This window comes from Staurois parvus, unplaced genomic scaffold, assembly GCF_062004578.1.
Source record: "Staurois parvus isolate SC_StPar_1 unplaced genomic scaffold, SC_StPar_1.0 ptg001197l, whole genome shotgun sequence".
Taxonomy (NCBI): Eukaryota; Metazoa; Chordata; class Amphibia; order Anura; family Ranidae; genus Staurois; species Staurois parvus.
In genome coordinates, this window is record NW_028318993.1 from 842,287 (window position 1) to 857,545 (window position 15,259).

A 15,259-nucleotide genomic window follows, 5' to 3' on the forward strand; every position below is an offset into this window, starting at 1 on the left:
AGTCAGTTGTGTCAGGAACTGGTGGTTTGAAATCCAGACTAATCCACGCCTGATTCATTTTCACAAACGTGAGTCTCTCCACACTTTGGGTGGACAGTCGTGTCCTCCGCGGAGTTACAATACCTCCTGCCGCACTAAACACGCGCTCCGATGCCACGCTACTGGCCGGGCATGACAGCCTTTCAAGGGCAAATTCAGCTAGTTGGGGCCAAAGGTCAAGTTTCGTTGCCCAGTAGTCAAGGGGATTGTCTACCTCGGTTGGCAGGGTGCTGTCCAAGTAGGCCTAAGCCTGTTGTTTGAGGTCCTGCTCCAGGTCCACCTGATGCTGCTGCTGCTGCGGCTGGTTAGTAGTTTCCTCACTGCGCTGGTGAAGAAAGCTACTCATCATCGACTGCAGACTGAGGCAGCCGCTGCTGGTGGAGCTGCCACTGCTCCTACCACCCCACCCCTCCCCTGCTGCCATGGCAGCGGAACGCGAGCGCACAGGGCCCACAGTGTCTGAGGATGGACGTTGGCGCACAAAGGCAGAGACCAACTGACTACATAGGTGGTTTTTATAGTACGTTATTTTGGCCTCCCTCTCAGCAGGTGTGAAAAAGGCCACCATTTTTGAACGGTAGCGAGGGTCCAACAAGGTGGACAGCCAAAAGTCATCCCTCTGTCTGATGGTTATTATTCGGCTGTCGCTACACAAGCAACCGAGCATGCTATGGGCCATTTGTGCCAAGGAATGCGAGGGACTCCCTGCCTCCATCTCCACAGCATACTGCCACGGTGCGCCTGGGTCCTCTGTCTCCTCCTCCTCCTCCTCTACCAGATGCTCCTGCTCCTCCACTCCTGTCCGCTGAGTGGAAAAACCACCCATTTCACTCAATAATTCCTGAGCACAAATGTCCTCCTCTACCTCCTCCTCTTCTTCCTGTCCTGCCCCCACAGGGGTCATGTGGCGTTGAGATCTGTGCGCCACGTCTACCGCACCCTGACCAGCCATTGTTAACAGCATTTGTTCCAGGACGTGCAACAGAGGAATGACGTCGTTCATCCCATAGTCCTGCCGACTCACGAATAGAGTGGCCTCCTCAAAGGGCCTGAGCAAGCGGCAGGTGTCACTCATGAGCTGCCAATGGCTGACATCGAAGTTACACAGGGGAGTACCTTTATCCGCTTGTAACATCAGGAAATCGGTGATGGCCTTTCGCTGTTCGTAAAGGCGGTCTAACATGTGTAGGGTTGAATTCCACCTTGTTGCAACGTCGCAGATCAGGCGATGCTGTGCAATTCCGTTCTGCCGCTGCAGCTCAAGGAGGGTGTGCTTTGCGGTGTAGGAATGGCTGAAATGCATGCAAAGTTTACGTGACATTTTAAGGATGTCTTGCAGTGGGATGGTGGATTTTAGGAACCGCTTGACAACCAGATTGAACACGTGAGCCATGCATGGCGCATGGCACAACCTTCCTTGACGCAGAGCAGACACCATGTTCTTTCCGTTGTCGGTCAACATGGTTCCGATTTTCAGTTTGCGCGGAGACAGCCATCTGTCAATTTCTCTGTTCATTACACTGAGAAGTTCCTCCCCTGTGTGACTACGTTCGCCAAGGCATACCAGGTGCAGCACAGCGTGACACCGTTGTGCCCTGCACATGTGATATGCCGGTCGGGTAATGGGACTTGGCACGGGGGTGGCGGCTGAGGACACGAAGGAAGAAGAGGTGGTAGAGGCGGACATCTTTTGTGGACCAAGGACGTGCAAACGTGGAGGCAAAAGCGGCGTGACCTGTCCAAGTTGCTGGTGCGACTGTGACGGCACCACGTTCACCCAGTGGGCCGTAAATGACATGTACTGTCCCTGACCGTAGTTACAGCTCCACACGTCGGCGCTGCCGTGCACTTTGGCAGAGACCGACATGCTCAAAGACTGGCCCATCATCTCTTCTACATGTGAATGCAGGGCTGGCACTGCCTTTTTGGTGAAGAAATGACGGCTTGGCACTCTCCACCGCGGAGCGGCACAAGCCATCATTTCTCGGAAAGGTGCTGAGTCCACCACTTGGAAAGGGAGGGACTGCAGCACCAGTAACTTGGACAGGAGGACGTTCAGCTTTTGCACCGTCGGGTGCGTGCTCGCAAACTGTTGTCTCTTGGAAACGGATTCCAAGAAAGACTGCTGACGGAATCTGTGAAGAGGAGTGGCAGGAGAAGGAGCATCTGAACGAGCGGAAGATGCCAACGAGCGACAACTCCCCTCAGCAGAGGTGTTGGAGCCTTGACTGGCTGATAGAGGGCGATTGACGTCGGGTGACGGAGCAAGTAACGGAGCGGGTGATGGAGCGGGGGCTGGGGCAGGCAGAACCGCCGTATCTTTATCACGGTTTTCCCAGGCCACCAAATGGCGATGCTGCATATGCTGCCGCAACGCTGTAGTCCCAACATGGGCCCCCTGGCCACGCTTGACTTTCTGGCCACATAGTCGACATACGGCTACGTTTACTTCCTCGGGCGGCTTGACGAAAAATTGCCACACCGCCGAGTAGGAAACTTTGCCCCCGATACTCCTCACTGGCTGACTGCTACTTCCTCCATGCACACCGGCACCACTACTGGCCGTGGTGGTAGGCTGCAGTGGAGCTGGTGCTCTACTCCGTGGCCGTTTGCCTCCACTGACACTGCTGCGACCCTGCTGCCTCCTGGGCAACCCACCGACTGTTTTGCTCGCTGCCAAGCTGCCACCCTCTTCTCCTGATGATGCGGAAGCAATAGCCTGATGACGACGAGGCTGCCAAGTGCGATCAGCCTCATCATCATCAATTAGGGTCTCCGCCTCACTACTAGCCCCCTCGGCTGCGTGTGGGTCAGGAGACAGACCTGTCTCTAGACCGGCTACCGAGCCACTCTCCTCGCCACTACTTCTTCGCCTGGCTGCTGAAGAGGCGGATGTCTCCCCCCGTTCTTGACCGCCCTCTGTTAGCTCTTCCTCACTGTACAGTGGGGCTGAGCCCACAGCATGCGATACTTTGCTTGGTGAGGGAACACCAAAGGACAGGGGCAGGTCGAGGACATGTGATTTCAGTGGGCTTGCTCCCGGGCCATGCCAACTAACGGTTGTGTCTGACTTACCCACCGACCGTTGGCTGTAGGTGTCAGAGGTGACCTGGGAAGAGGAAGACGACCGAGCCAACCAATCGATGACGGCAGGGTTGTCGGTGGAGACACGACCGCTGGATGACACCGGGAGCAATGGCCTCTGGCTGCGACTAGTGCTGCCTCGACCCCTTCCTCTGCTGCCACGTCTGCTCGCTCCTAAAACATTGCCTCCTCAGCCACTCCTCTGCATGTTGTCTGACATACTCTTTAATTAAACGATTCTGTGTCCCTGAGTAACAATTCTGTGTCCCTGAGTAACAATTCTGTGTCTGTCCCTGAATAACAATTCTGTGTCCCTGAGTAACGGTTCTGTGGCCCTAAGTAACAATTCTGTGTCCCTCAGTAACAATTCTGTGTCCCTGAGTAACAATTCTGTGTCCCTCAGTAACAATTCTGTGTCCCTCAGTAACAATTCTGTGTCCCTCAGTAACAATTCTGTGTCTGTCCCTGAGTAACAATTCTGTGTCTGTCCCTGAGTAACAATTCTGTGTCCCTCAGTAACAATTCTGTGTCCCTCAGTAACAATTCTGTGTCTGTCCCTGAGTAACAATTCTGTGTCTGTCCCTGAGTAACAATTCTGTGTCCCTCAGTAACAATTCTGTGTCCCTCAGTAACAATTCTGTGTCCCTGAGTAACAATTCTGTGTCTGTCCCTGAGTAACAATTCTGTGTCTGTCCCTGAGTAACAATTCTGTGTCCCTGAGTAACAATTCTGTGTCCCTCAGTAACAATTCTATGTCCCTCAGTAACAATTCTGTGTCCCTGAGTAACAATTCTGTGTCTGTCCCTGAGTAACAATTCTGTGTCTGTCCCTGAGTAACAATTCTGTGTCCCTCAGTAACAATTCTGTGTCCCTCAGTAACAATTCTGTGTCCCTGAGTAACAATTCTGTGTCCCTAAGTAACGTTTCTGTGGCCCTAAGTAACGGTTCTGTGTCCCTGAGTAACAATTCTGTGTCTGTCCCTGAGTAACAATTCTGTGTCCCTCAGTAACAATTCTGTGTCCCTCAGTAACAATTCTGTGTCTGTCCCTGAGTAACAATTCTGTGTCCCTAAGTAACGTTTCTGTGGCCCTAAGTAACGGTTCTGTGGCCCTCAGTAACAATTCTGTGTCCCTCAGTAACAATTCTGTGTCTGTCCCTAAGTAACAATTCTGGGGCCCTAAGTAACGTTTCTGTGGCCCTAAGTAACGTTTCTGTCGCCCTAAATAACGATTCTGTGGCCCTAAGTAACGTTTCTGTAGCCCTAAGTAACGTTTCTGTGGCCCTAAGTAACGTTTCTGTGGCCCTAAGTAACGGTTCTGTGTCCCTCAGTAACAATTCTGTGTCCCTCAGTAACAATTCTGTGTCTGTCCCTGAGTAACAATTCTGTGTCCCTAAGTAACGTTTCTGTGGCCCTAAGTAACGGTTCTGTGGCCCTCAGTAACAATTCTGTGTCCCTCAGTAACAATTCTGTGTCTGTCCCTAAGTAACAATTCTGGGGCCCTAAGTAACGTTTCTGTGGCCCTAAGTAACGTTTCTGTGGCCCTAAATAACGATTCTGTGGCCCTAAGTAACGTTTCTGTAGCCCTAAGTAACGTTTCTGTGGCCCTAAGTAACGGTTCTGTGTCCCTCAGTAACAATTCTGTGTCCCTCAGTAACAATTCTGTGTCTGTCCCTGAGTAACAATTCTGTGTCCCTAAGTAACGTTTCTGTGGCCCTAAGTAACGCTTCTGTGTCCCTCAGTAACAATTCTGTGTCCCTCAGTAACAATTCTGTGTCTGTCCCTGAGTAACAATTCTGTGTCCCTAAGTAACGTTTCTGTGGCCCTAAGTAACGCTTCTGTGTCCCTCAGTAACAATTCTGTGTCCCTCAGTAACAATTCTGTGTCTGTCCCTGAGTAACAATTCTGTGTCCCTAAGTATCGTTTCTGTGGCCCTAAGTAACGGTTCTGTGGCCCTAAGTAACGGTTCTGTGGCCCTCAGTAACAATTCTGTGTCCCTCAGTAACAATTCTGTGTCTGTCCCTAAGTAACAATTCTGTGACCCTAAGTAACGTTTCTGTGGCCCTAAGTAACGATTCTGTGGCGCTAAGTAACAGTTCTGTGGCCCTCAGTAACAATTCTGTGTCCCTCAGTAACAATTCTGTGTCCCTCAGTAACAATTCTGTGTCTGTCCCTAAGTAACAATTCTGTGGCCCTAAGTAACGTTTCTGTGGCCCTAAGTAACGTTTCTGTGGCCCAAAGTAACGTTTCTGTGGCCCTAAGTAACGATTCTGTGGCCCTAAGTAACGTTTCTGTGGCCCTAAGTAACGTTTCTGTGGCCCTAAGTAACGATTCTGTGGCCCTAAGTAACGTTTCTGTGGCCCCAAGTAACGTTTCTGTGGCCCTAAGTAACCTTTCTGTGGCCCGAAGTAACGATTCTGTGGCCCTAAGTAACGATTCTGTGGCCCTAAGTAACGTTTCTGTGTCCCTAAGTAACGTTTCTGTGTCCCTAAGTAACGTTTCTGTGGCCCTAAGTAATGTTTCTGTGGCCCTAAGTAACGTTTCTGTGTCCCTGAGTAACAATTCTGTGTCTGTCCGTGAGTAACAATTCTGTGTCCCTCAATAACAATTCTGTGTCCCTCAGTAACAATTCTGTGTCCCTGAGTAACAATTCTGTGTCTGTCCCTGAGTAACAATTCTGTGTCTGTCCCTGAGTAACAATTCTGTGTCCCTCAGTAACAATTCTGTGTCCCTCAGTAGCAATTCTGTGTCCCTGAGTAACAATTCTGTGTCCCTAAGTAACGTTTCTTTGGCCCTAAGTAACGGTTCTGTGTCCCTGAGTAACAATTCTGTGTCTGTCCCTGAGTAACAATTCTGTGTCTGTCCCTGAGTAACAATTCTGTGTCTGTCCCTGAGTAACAATTCTGTGTCCCTCAGTAACAATTCTGTGTCCCTCAGTAACAATTCTGTGTCCCTCAGTAACAATTCTGTGTCTCTCAGTAACAATTCTGTGTCTCTCCCTGAGTAACAATTCTGTGTCCCTAAGTAACGTTTCTGTGGCCCTAAGTAACGGTTCTGTGGCCCTCAGTAACAATTCTGTGTCCCTCAGTAACAATTCTGTGGCCCTAAGTAACGTTTCTGTGGCCCTAAGTAACGTTTCTGTGGCCCTAAGTAACGTTTCTGTGGCCCTAAATAATGATTCTGTGGCCCTAAGTAACGTTTCTGTAGCCCTAAGTAACGTTTCTGTGGCCCTAAGTAACGTTTCTGTGGCCCTAAGTAACGTTTCTGTGGCCCTAAGTAACGGTTCTGTGTCCCTCAGTAACAATTCTGTGTCCCTCAGTAACAATTCTGTGTCTGTCCCTGAGTAACAATTCTGTGTCCCTAAGTAACGTTTCTGTGGCCCTAAGTAACGCTTCTGTGTCCCTCAGTAACAATTCTGTGTCCCTCAGTAACAATTCTGTGTCTGTCCCTGAGTAACAATTCTGTGTCCCTAAGTAACGTTTCTGTGGCCCTAAGTAACGCTTCTGTGTCCCTCAGTAACAATTCTGTGTCCCTCAGTAACAATTCTGTGTCTGTCCCTGAGTAACAATTCTGTGTCCCTAAGTAACGTTTCTGTGGCCCTAAGTAACGCTTCTGTGTCCCTCAGTAACAATTCTGTGTCCCTCAGTAACAATTCTGTGTCTGTCCCTGAGTAACAATTCTGTGACCCTAAGTAACGTTTCTGTGGCCCTAAGTAACGGTTCTGTGGCCCTAAGTAACGGTTCTTTGGCCCTCAGTAACAATTCTGTGTCCCTCAGTAACAATTCTGTGTCTGTCCCTAAGTAACAATTCTGTGACCCTAAGTAACGTTTCTGTGGCCCTAAGTAACGATTCTGTGGCCCTAAGTAACGGTTCTGTGGCCCTCAGTAACAATTCTGTGTCCCTCAGTAACAATTCTGTGTCCCTCAGTAACAATTCTGTGTCTGTCCCTAAGTAACAATTCTGTGGCCCTAAGTAACGTTTCTGTGGCCCTAAGTAACGATTCTGTGGCCCTAAGTAACGTTTCTGTGGCCCTAAGTAACGTTTCTGTGGCCCTAAGTAACGATTCTGTGGCCCTAAGTAACGTTTCTGTGGCCCCAAGTAACGTTTCTGTGGCCCTAAGTAACGTTTCTGTGGCCCTAAGTAACGATTCTGTGGCCCTAAGTAACGTTTCTGTGGCCCCAAGTAACGTTTCTGTGGCCCTAAGTAACGTTTCTGTGGCCCTAAGTAACGATTCTGTGGCCCTAAGTAAAGATTCTGTGGCCCTAAGTAACGTTTCTGTGGCCCTAAGTAACATTTCTGTGTCCCTAAGTAACGTTTCTGTGGCCCTAAGTAACGTTTCTGTGGCCCTAAGTAACGTTTCTGTGGCCCTAAGTAACGTTTCTGTGTCCCTGAGTAACAATTCTGTGTCTGTCCCTGAGTAACAATTCTGTGTCCCTCAATACCAATTCTGTGTCCCTCAGTAACAATTCTGTGTCCCTGAGTAACAATTCTGTGTCTGTCCCTGAGTAACAATTCTGTGTCTGTCCCTGAGTAACAATTCTGTGTCCCTCAGTAACAATTCTGTGTCCCTCAGTAACAATTCTGTGTCCCTGAGTAACAATTCTGTGTCCCTAAGTAACGTTTCTTTGGCCCTAAGTAACGGTTCTGTGTCCCTGAGTAACAATTCTGTGTCTGTCCCTGAGTAACAATTCTGTGTCTGTCCCTGAGTAACAATTCTGTGTCTGTCCCTGAGTAACAATTCTGTGTCCCTCAGTAACAATTCTGTGTCTCTCAGTAACAATTCTGTGTCTGTCCCTGAGTAACAATTCTGTGTCCCTAAGTAACGTTTCTGTGGCCCTAAGTAACGGTTCTGTGGCCCTCAGTAACAATTCTGTGTCCCTCAGTAACAATTCTGTGTCTGTCCCTAAGTAACAATTCTGTGGCCCTAAGTAACGTTTCTGTGGCCCTAAGTAACGTTTCTGTGGCCCTAAATAACGATTCTGTGGCCCTAAGTAACGTTTCTGTTGCCCTAAGTAACATTTCTGTGGCCCTAAGTAACGTTTCTGTGGCCCTAAGTAACATTTCTGTGGCCCTAAGTAACGGTTCTGTGTCCCTCAGTAACAATTCTGTGTCCCTCAGTAACAATTCTGTGTCTGTCCCTGAGTAACAATTCTGTGTCCCTAAGTAACGTTTCTGTGGCCCTAAGTAACGCTTCTGTGTCCCTCAGTAACAATTCTGTGTCCCTCAATAACAATTCTGTGTCTGTCCCTGAGTAACAATTCTGTGTCCCTAAGTAACGTTTCTGTGGCCCTAAGTAACGGTTCTGTGTCCCTCAGTAACAATTCTGTGTCCCTCAGTAACAATTCTGTGTCTGTCCCTGAGTAACAATTCTGTGTCCCTAAGTAACGTTTCTGTGGCCCTAAGTAACGGTTCTGTGGCCCTAAGTAACGGTTCTGTGGCCCTCAGTAACAATTCTGTGTCCCTCAGTAACAATTCTGTGTCTGTCCCTAAGTAACAATTCTGTGACCCTAAGTAACGTTTCTGTGGCCCTAAGTAACGATTCTGTGGCCCTAAGTAACGGTTCTGTGGCCCTCAGTAACAATTCTGTGGCCCTCAGTAACAATTCTGTGTCTGTCCCTAAGTAACAATTCTGTGGCCCTAAGTAACGTTTCTGTGGCCCTAAGTAATGATTCTGTGGCCCTAAGTAACATTTCTGTGGCCCTAAGTAACGTTTCTGTGGCCCTAAGTAACGATTCTGTGGCCCTAAGTAACGTTTCCGTGGCCCTAAGTAACGATTCTGTGGCCCTAAGTAACGTTTCTGTGGCCCTAAGTAACGTTTCTGTGGCCCTAAGTAACATTTATGTGGCCCTAAGTAACGTTTCTGTGGCCCTAAGTAACGTTTCTGTGGCCCTAAGTAACGTTTCTGTGGCCCTAAGTAACGTTTCTGTGGCCCTAAGTAACGTTTCTGTGTCCCTAACTAACGTTTCTGTGTCCCTAACTCTCTCCCTCAATACAGACAGGTCTGCCTCTGTTGAATGACTGGAGGCAAATGGATAATTCTAAAATGGCCGCCATTTATAGCTCGACCATTACACAGTGCTGGCTGGCTGGCTGCTGATTGGCTAATGCGATCACATGTCATGAATGAATGCATTATGGGTCAGCGCGCCTTGTCTGCGCGCCTTCCCAGACATCCCCGCTCCGTCGCCGCACATGTCGCCGCCATTTTAGGAAAAATTTTGATTCGCGACGAATCCGAAAATTAGCATACTTCGGATGCGCGCATCCGAAGTATGCTAATTTTCGGATTCGTCGCGAATCGAAATTTTCCTAATATTCAAAACGAATTCCACTTCGCCTAGTTTGATTCGCTCATCTCTAATTATAATGAAAATACCTAGGAAAAAATATAATTCTTGAGTGCTTTAGATTACATTCATCTGACATTCTTATAACAGACAGAAGTGCAGCAGACACGTTATAAATAGCCAGTCAGAATCATGCAGACCAATAAACTCCAGGAGGACATAAGACAAATCATAGCCATAGATTCAGAGTAAAGGTCAGAGCCAGGCATCTGATATGAGGGTCAAGGTTACAAAGCCTTTTGAGTGCGATGTGGCAGAAAGGAGAATGATCAACTCAAGGAGGTTAAAGCTCACGACACAGGAAATGAAGGTGGAATAAACATTGTGTGTTCTACTATCTAATGACTATATAGTCCACATTTGTTCATCTATGTGTTTATTTGCACATTGTACTTATAAACAACTGCTGTAGACAGATACATAAGTATACTCTTTGGTCACCAATACTTTATAGAATAGTCCTATGTATGCTAATCAGCCATTATCAAATATAACCCAAGTGCAAAAGAATGCCCACTGAACTGGCAGATCTAAAATCAAAATGATAATGAGCAGGTTTCTCAAAGCTGGACATTCTCTATGAGAGATAAGTCAATATGCTACTGGTGTCCTAGCCGTTAAAGCCCTGGTGACTATCCTAAGGCCCTTTGGTACTTATGGTGTGGTCCTTAGGGCCTTTGCAGACAGTAGTCTATGTTTTTATTACCTAGCTGCTTACTCAAGCCAGTGAAGGATACAATATTCTACAGGCTGAATTTCAATATTTAAGTGGTTGAGTTTGTTTCTTTCATCCTGTTTTATTCTTTTTCCATGCTATCTATACCTATTTATTTTTTTATAATGTATCTGGTTGAAAGAATAATATCAAATGTGGCACAAGTTATTTTTCAGGAGGCTGTAGAAAGTACAAAGCAGTGATCTCTAGCAGTCTCCTGTAATAGGTCTCCAGTCTATGATGGTCTCCTGATGCATATCACCGGTCTCCAAAAACTCATACTGCATGTATGATCATGCATGGTCTCTGACCATTTCCTAACTTGTAGTTTCTGGACATCTCTTGATGCATAAATGTAGTCTTTGACAGGTTTTTGTAGCATTACATTCCCTTAATATTATGTGTAGCTCTTTGACGATGCCATGGACAGCACTCTGGTAATCCCATGGACCACCCTCTCATTTCAAGTAAATTGACTGCCACAGAGTTAAAGTTTATAAAAAAAACTAAAACTTGTTTTCATTTTGAATGGAATAGGCAAAAGCTATATTCACTGTCAGGTATTTTTTTAAATCTGTGTTTCACCCAGGAGATTTCTTTTTTACATTTTCTGACCTGTAAAGGCAACAGAAAGTAAGAAGGAATCTCTCCAAAGTGTGGGAAAATACTCTCCTAAACAGTTGTTACATTGGATTTCTCTTCTATCCATGTTCTAGTGACTCACAATTTTAGATTTCTCCTCACTTTCCATCCTAGTGACATACGTGGCTATGACAAATAGAAAGGGTTGAGATGTAATTTCATCATAAACCTTTCAGAAAAAAATGAAAACATGAACTAACACTCTGCACTCTCCCTGGGTGCCACTGCACTTACCTCCATGGGTGATGAACTGTCAGTGTCCATGCAGATGGTGTAGCAGTCCAAGGATTTGACATCCTTACTCTTCTTGATCCATTACTCTGGCTTCTTGGATGGATCAGAGTGATTATGATTGGTTAAAGCGGTCATGTGCGGGTGCTGACAAATCAGAATTGCTTCGATCCATTACATGTGGGGGTAAGTGCCAGGTGTTATTTCACCTTTTAATTTTTTCTGAAATGTTAACTAACCCTTTAATCTCACTAGTGGAGACACAGACAGCAACCTTAAAAAGGCTCTAACCCCTTGCCAATCCAAAACTAAAAAAGCTTAAAAAAAAACAACACATAAGCAAATGTGTAAATAAGAAAATAAACATGGTGCCATATAGTTTTATTATGATGTTTTTTAACCATTATATATTCTAAAAATTGTAGTTTTGAGAGATGACAAGAAAAGAGTAATATGAAGGCTGCTTCTGATCTCTGCCAGGCAGTCATGCTGACTTTGTTACTGGTTAAAAAAATAGTATCCAGTTTAAGAGTTATACCACATTATCCTGATCTGCATAATTGTTCTAGATCATTGTCAGAAGTCATCATTGAAGCTGGTGGATCAGCATAAGCCACATCTTTAATCTCTCCCTCTCTTCCGGCGCATTCCCCTCACCTCTGAAGCATGCACACATCACCCCCATACTTAATAAGCCCTCCCTGGACCCCAATGACCCGAACAACCTCAGACCCATCTCCCTGCTCCCATTCACATCCAAGCTCTTCGAGCTCTCAGTCTACACTCGCCTAAGCTCTCACCTCAACGACAACAACCTCCTCGATCCCCTACAGTCCGGCTTCTGTCCCCTACACGCCACCAAAACCGCCTTACTCAAACTCTCCAACGACCTTCTAACCGCCAAAGCTAATGACCACTATTCAGTGCTCCTACTCCTTGACCTCTCCACGGCCTTCGACACAGTCCACCACCCCCTCCTCTTCAATAGACTACACTCCCTCGGCATCAGAGATTCCGCTCTATCCTGGCTCTCATCCTACCTATCACAATGCTCTTTCAGCGTTACCTATAACGTTACCAGCTCCCCCTCACTCCCCCTCTCTGTTGGGATCCCTCAAGGCTCCAACCTCGGGCCCCTTCTCTTCTCCATCTACATTTCCTCTCTTGGCCAACTCATACACTTTCATGGCTTCAACTACCACCTCTATGCCGACGACACACAAATCTCTCAACCCCCCACCTCACCCCCTCAGTCTCCGCCCGAATCACAAACCTACTGTACGACATATCAGACTGGATGTCGCTCCACATCCTTAAACTGAACCTCTCCAAAACCGAGCTCCTAGTCTTTCCATCAGCCCGCACACCACCCCCCATTGACTTCTCCATCACGTCCAACAATACCACTATCAGACCCTCCCAGCAAGCCAGAGTACTTGGTGTCATTCTGGACTCCAACCTATCCTTCCAGCCCCAAGTCCAATCTTTAACAAACTCATGCAGACTCCACCTCCGCAATATCGCCAAAATCTGCACATTCCTAACCCCAGAAACCACTAAACAGCTCAACCACTCCCTCATCATATCACGACTCGACTACTGCAACTCCCTCCTCACTGGCCTGCCCCACCACAGGCTATCCCCGCTTCAGTCGATCCTGAATACGGCAGCCAGACTCATTCACCTTACCAACCGCTCCGTTTCCGCCACCCCCCTCTGCCAATCCGTCCACTGGCTTCCGATTGCGCAATGGATCAAATTCAGAATCCTAACACTGACGTACAAAGCTGTCCACCATACTGCCCCAAATTACATCACCGACCTAATATCCAAGTACCACCCAACACGCACTCTCCGCTCCTCACAAGACCTTCTTCTCTCTAGTTCCCTGGTCTCCTCCTCCCATGCCCGCCTCCAGGATTTCTCCAAGGTGTCACCCATCCTCTGGAACTCCCTGCCCCAATCCATCAGACTATCACCTACTCTCCTCTCCTTTAGGCGCACCCTGAAAACCCACCTCTTCAGGGAAGCCTACCCCACCCCCTGCTAATTTGCCGTCCTCCTCCACTCTTCCTACCACTCCATCCCCCACAGCTATCTCCTCCTGTACCACTATCCCCTCCCTCCTAGATTGTAAGCTCGAAAGAGCAGGGTCCTCGAACCCCTCGTGTATCGCATTGTATTGTTATTGTACTGTCGCATGTTTGTAATGTACAGCGCTGAGCGAACTGTTGGCGCTTTATTAATACTGTATAATAATAATAATATAATAATAAGCCAAGCAATCAGCATTTTTCATAAGGAGGACAGCAATGATAGCCATATTTCTCTCATGACAGATTTTCCTAAAAAAAAAAAAGTATACCAAACTCTCTATTTTTAGTGTTCAGTCTAGATAACATGGCCGCTGCGTAGCTGTTTCCTAATGGGTTTAAATACAGCCAGCCTTAAATACAGTCATATGTAATCCTCTGTTAGGCTGATGAAAGGGGATCCCCCCAGAAATGCAGCCCTCCTCTGTGATGTATGACATCATCTTGGTAGGTGTGTCTGCAACCGACAACAACCGGTCTCTCTACCCTTCAGGACAGAGCCAGCATCTTCCTGTTAGCAGCAGTGAGACATCCACTTTAGTCCTGGGACTCCCGCACATTGATGTGACCTGGGCAGTCTGTTGCTCCTGGCCATATGGACTACATGCCTCCCTTTTCACTTTGTTTGTAAGTGCATTTTTATCTTTAATAATAAATTTCAGTACTTTTTAGATACTACACAATGGATTTTTTGCACAGGATGGTTTATTTACTTTAAAACGTACCTTTTACTAGAAAGTCATCCCTGTCCCAATACACTGTTTTATAAATTAAATTGACCAATGAATATAATATTAGGACAGGGGAAGGAAACAAAGTAACTGATGAACACCTTTATTTGTGCTCAATTAAACAGCTATATCCAAGTGTTTGAAGCTGAACTCCATCACTCCAAGGAATCAAAGGCTAATCCTACAGTGTTCACTACAAGATCAAAACATAATCTTTGCAATGCCCTAATTTATCCATAATGACCACTCAGGGGGTCTTTTACAAAAGTGCTCTAAAGTGAAGGATGGAGATATATATAGCTTGCTTCAAACATCTGATCACATGCATAGCTTCCAACCTCCTGAGATGAAAAAGAAGGACACTTTTTAGAACATAATATTTAGGCAATGGACCCTCTTTTGCCACACCCTTGATCACCCAAACTATGACAGATTAAAGTGCAAGAATGGCTCTGGAGTTTTTCACCTGTAATTTCCATTAGAGCTGGATTCTATCCAGTGCAATAATATGAAAATAGATAGAAAGTTTAGTGCAGTATAAACAACTTTGGCAGTTAAATATTACTTACAGATCTCTTCACCAGAGCTTTAAGTTGGACATAAGGATAGAGAGATCTAATTCCAAAAGAGGAACTGTCCCACCAAATGAGGTAGTGTTGGCAATTAAGGAATCCCTATTTTTATATCATCCTGCAATTAATTGGATATCTGAAGGAAACCACACCTCACATTAGTAAAGTAATCCCTTTGTCAGGCAGGTATTTAAGGAAGGATTATAGTAGGTCCGAAAGTTATGTGGGCTCAAAGTTCTTTATAGGCCAAACAGTACATTCAAAACAAAACAAAATCCAGACAAAGAAAAGCAGCCCTACCAATTTTAGAGTTAATGCTGTGGGCAGTACAGTGGTTAACTGGTTATCACTTCCACCTAGAAGCACTAGGGTCATTGGTTTGAACCCAAATCATGGCACTACCTTCCTAAAGTTTGCATGTCATCCCTGTGCCTGTGTGGGTTTCTTCTGGGTACTCTGGTTTCCTTCCACACTCCAAAGACATGTTGGTAGGTTAATTGGCTCCTGTCTAAATTGGACCTAGCATGTGTATGTATAAATGTCAGTTAGGGACTTTAGATTGTAAGCTACCTGAGTGCAGGGAATGATGTGAATGTACAATATATATGCAAAGCTCTGTGAAAATTGACAGCGCTATATAAGTACCTGTAATAATAATATTACCAAATTTTTTGTTTTGTACATAGTTGTGTAATGCATGCTTTCTTATGCATTTCTTACATGTTAACACATCTGTTTTTAGTATGACTGCAATATATCCTTATAGCTAGTTAAAAAGAAATAGCCTCTTTTTTATTTATCAGTGAT